This window comes from Fistularia commersonii, chromosome 19 (genome assembly GCF_037954325.1).
Source record: "Fistularia commersonii isolate RoL2024-O1a breed Wild chromosome 19, RoL_Fcom_v1.0, whole genome shotgun sequence".
Taxonomy (NCBI): domain Eukaryota; kingdom Metazoa; phylum Chordata; class Actinopteri; order Syngnathiformes; family Fistulariidae; genus Fistularia; species Fistularia commersonii.
In genome coordinates, this window is record NC_141302.1 from 11,163,287 (window position 1) to 11,168,269 (window position 4,983).

Sequence of the window (4,983 nt, forward strand, 5' to 3'; positions counted from 1 at the left end):
CGGAGAGTGCACGCGTGTGTGTCCGTGTGCTAACGTGCCACTTCCTGTCCATGTGCACAAGGGTGTGTTGTGTGTTCTCCTGTGTGCACATTTATGTGAACATTTGTGCCCTTATGAGAAGCATGGCTGTCAGTCTAAGCCGCAGGAAGGGCTAGGGTTCAAGACACATGCACACGGGAATACGCACACACACACACACACACACACACACACACACGTGTGTGTGTCCAGATATTAAACATGACTCCCCTTTGACATAAAGTCTGGGCCATTGTATAATAAAAAAGAGAGACAGAGTAACGGTACAGGAAGGGAATTCATGATTTATGATTCAATGGCTGAGACACAGGGTGAGAATTATAGTGGAGGGGGCCTTGAGGGAGGGAGAAGAGGGAGGTGTGACAAAACATGTAAGGAGGCTTGGAGTGCGTTGAGAGACGCGTTTACTGTACATGCATGATATTAGGATCCTCTGGGATCCAAAACAATCAGCCCCAAAAGAAAAAAAACAACAGTGCTATCTGATCCCCCCTATCTTGTGACTCGATTAGTGGCTTAATATTAGACTTATTTTCCCGCGGGGGGACAGTCTGTCCTGGGCTCAGAGCCACAGGTGCTACGAGAAGTTTGACTCTAGGGTGAGACTGAGGAAAACTTTATTTATTTATAGAAGCAACAAATCTTTTTTTTTCAAATAACATTGAATGGTTTCAGATAATACACATGCAGTATTTTCTTTGAGAATGTTGGTACAGAAGCACAGGGAAGGTAAGAGGGAGTTGCATTGTGTCTTTGTATATCTTGAAAAAGCAAATGACAAGGAGGCAAGAGATGAGCTCTGGTTTTGTAAAGAAGTCTGGAATGTCAGAGATGTATGTTGGACCGGTGCAGGACATGTATGAGAGCTGTAAAACAGGGGTGGGGTGTGACAGAGGTGTTCAAGGTGGAGGTACGACTACATCATAGATAAGCTCTGAGCCCTTCCTTGTTCGTTACGGTGATGGACTGACTGACAGATGAGGTGAGACATGAATGTCCATGAACCGTGATGTTTGCAGATGACATAGTGATCTGCAGTGAGAGCAGGGAACAGGAGGAGGAAAATCTGGAGAGGTGGAGGAATCTGGGTAGAAGGATGCTGAGGTTGTAACTGCAGTTCCAAACTCTTGCCCGGAAGTCCAGAGGAAGATCAGAGAAAAGATTTATGGATGGAGGGAAAGAGGACTTGAAGTTAGTCTGTGTGAGAGATAAGGATGCAGAGGAGAGGGTTAGATGGAGGAAGTTGATTGGCTACGGGGAGTCCTGAAGGGGGGAGCAAAATGGAAGAGAAGAAGATTGCATGGTTTTTGAATACAAATCTTTTAAATACAACACGTTGATGATCACTAGCTTTCTGATCATTTCTATTCCACCCTTAGGTACCATTTTTATCCATCAATCCATCTTCCCCCGATTATCCAGTCGGGTCACGGGGGCAGCAGCCGGAGCAGTGAGGCCCAGACTTCCCTCTCCCCCGCCATATGGTCCAACTCTTCTGGGGCGATCCCAAGGCGTTCCCAGGCCAGCCTAGAGACATAGTCTCTAGACATGGGGGTGTGAACGTAGATCGACCAGTAAATTAAGAGCTTCGCCTTTTTGCTCAGCTCCCTCTTCACCACGACAGAGTCCACATCGCTGCAGACGCTGCACCGATCCGCCTGTCGATCTCTTGCTCCATCCTTCCCACACTCTTGAACAAGAACCTGAGATATTTGAGCTCCTCAACTTGGGGTAGAGCCTCTTCCCCGACCCGGAGTGGGCATTCCACCTGTTTCCGGTAGAGCACCATGGTCTCGGATTTGGAGGTGCTGATCCTCATCCTGACCACCTTGCACATGGCTGCGAACCGTCCCTAATGAAGCCAACAGAACCACATAATCTGCAAAAAGAATACACTTGATCTTGCAGCCACCAAAACCGGATCCCCTCGATGCCCTGGCTGCACCAAGAAATTCTGTCCATAAAGGTTAAGAATAGAATTGGTGACAAAGGGCAGCCCTGGCGGGGTCCAACTCTCGCCGGAAATGAATTTGACTAACAACCGGCTATGTGGACCAAACCCTAACAGCGATCATACAGGGACCGAACAGCCCGTATAATGGGGTTCGGTACCTCATGCTCACATAACCCCCCCCCCTCCAACAGGATTGCCCCTGAGACATGGTCGAATGCCTTCTCCAGGTCCACAAAACACATGTAGACTGGTTGGGCAAAATCCCATGACCCCTCGAGGACCCTGCCGAGGGTATATAGAGCTGGTCCACTGTTCCACGACCAAAAAGGCCTGATAGGACTCCTTCTTCAGTTTGGCATCCCTCACCATTGGAGTCCACCAGCGGTTCGAGGGTTGCCGCCTCAATAGGCGCCGACCGCCTTACGGTTGCAGTTCCAGTCTGCCACCTTGACAATGGACGCATGGAACATGGCCCATTCGGACTCAATGTCCCCCGCCTCACTGGTTGTAGTTCTGCCGGATGTGGAAGTTGAAACTCCTTCTTACAGGGGACTCTGCTAGACGTTCCCAGCACAAGCTCACGTGTTTGCGTCTGCCAGGTCTGGCATTTTTTTTAAATGTCTCAGTTAATTTTTGATCATTTTAATTGATTTTTTTGAATATTTTCTCCACAAAGATTGTTTCATGATTCATTGTTGTATTGCACTCTGTGTTCTCCGGCCCAGTTCTACAGCAATGTAGAATTGTGCGGTGCTTGTTTTGTGTAGAATAAACTGCACACAAGACGGGGCCGTAATCTCAACCAGAGATTAACTCAATTCTCATGCTGCGGCCTCAGAAAGGAAACATCTATCGAAAAATACCAAAAAAAATGAAAAGAACAATGAGCATGATCTTGGTGTTGTGAAATGCAAAACCTTCAACTACTAAAGTTAGCTTTTACAATAGGAACCATCTACAATCCACCAGTAAAATAGGAAACGTGTGTGTGTGTGTGTGTGTGATCATGGAAAATAAACTGACAACTGATGTTTTAGTGACTCACTAAATATGAAAATTCATAATTTTAAATGCTGTTGTTCATTAGATTTTTGAATATTTTGGTCAGGTCTTGCTAAATTTTAGATCATGATGAACCTTTAGATTATATTGGCTATTTCTCCTATAGATCTATAATAATATAATTTTACATAGTTTTCAAATAAAGTATTGTTTTTGTATATTAATGCATATCGTAATTAAGATTCACCTCAAGAGACAGAGGTGAGGAGGAGATCGAGGCAGGACAAGAGGGGATTCAAATGTTTTATGTTTGCCCCTAGTCCTTTATATGATTTGATTGGACTCTCACACGTACACACGCAGCAAAACGACCAACAGTGCATGTTAAGGGCGTCCTCTGCTGTAAGTGTAAGATATTGCGTCGCCTGGTTGACTGCAGTTGTTTCCTCGTCAGCCGCAGAAATGATGCCGCTTCAAACTTCCAGGGAAATATATTCTAAAACTGATTTCCAGCATTCTCATTTTCAGGAAAGGTTGCATCACACTGACAAAATATACCAAAATATATTGTTCTAATGATTGTTTTTATTTTTTTTTTGAGCTTCCAATAATCGTCCCTAAGACACAAGATATGGGCTCAAGATATGCATGAGTGTAAACTTTATATTTATAATTGCTTTCACCGGACAACTGTCAGCTTCAGACATTCCATAAAACAAATGAGACATCCACTTTTAGTGTTTATGTTTATGACGATGACAAAATGATGCTCAATGTACAAGTGTATAATTTGTAATTAACATTTTATTACTTATCTTAGTCATATTTATTGTACTTATTTTCGTTTCCATTTTTTTCCCGTAATTATTTTATATTTCTTTATTTTCTGGAATATTGTCAAAATATAACTAATATCCCGAAACTATTACTTGTGGTTTTTAAGTAAAATGATTTGTGAAATTCATCCCATTCAGCACCTGGGAAACTGACAACTCTTTGTTATATTAATTCAGCAATCTATATTGAGTATGAAAGTAAAAAATATTTTACTTGTATACTTGCTAACTTGCATTGATTAAAAGATATTTTCAATGTTTGTATCTTTACATTATGTGTATAATTATGTATGATATTGATGTTAAACCCTTAATGGCTGCACAAAAACAAATAAGACCAGTTTCGTAATCAGTTCTTTTAACATATAATTTGCTGTTATATTGAAGATGATTCCTACTCGTTCTCGGAATAATCTTTCTTTTCAAAGTAGCCTTTCAGACAGCTGACTCCCTTGTCATCATGTTAGTGTGGACCTCCTCCCAAGCCTGCACAATAACCAACTTTTGCCTCTGAGAAAAAAGTATGTGATTATCTTTCATGTCATTAATGTCAGATTAATTATTGTTTTTATTTTGAGTAAAATACAGAAAAAAAAAAATTCCAGTGATCAAACCGTAACCACCATTTATTGGGTTATTTGAAAAGGGTTAGAGCAAAAAACTAAAACAAAAATCACAATCATAAAAAAAAAAAAAATCAAATCAAACTACTCAAAACAAATAGGAAAAAAACGATGATTGGACAAAACATGATAGGGACAGCATGTTGTTGGGACAGATGCCTTTTAAGGTTGTTATTGTAACGTATCAGTAATTAACCACCTCTACTCTGTGACTCTCCTCGCCTTTGGAAAAGATGTTCACGATCACTTCTATATTCTGCCTCTGCATTTGCTCATGGTGATGAAAAAAATATTAAAAAACATTTAAGTAGATCTCCGTCTGTAAAAACCTAGCTCCAATATTAACCTGGTCAAAGATTAACAGGTCGTATTGATTACAGAAGGGGGACAATGAGAAAACGGGTTATAATTTTGTTTACTTAAGTGAATGGGGAGATAAGGCGGGGCGTGCGCGGATTTCAACGAATGGTATTGCAGGAAAGTCTTGAGTGACGTGGTTCTAAGCCAATGGCTGAAGTGTACAGCTGGA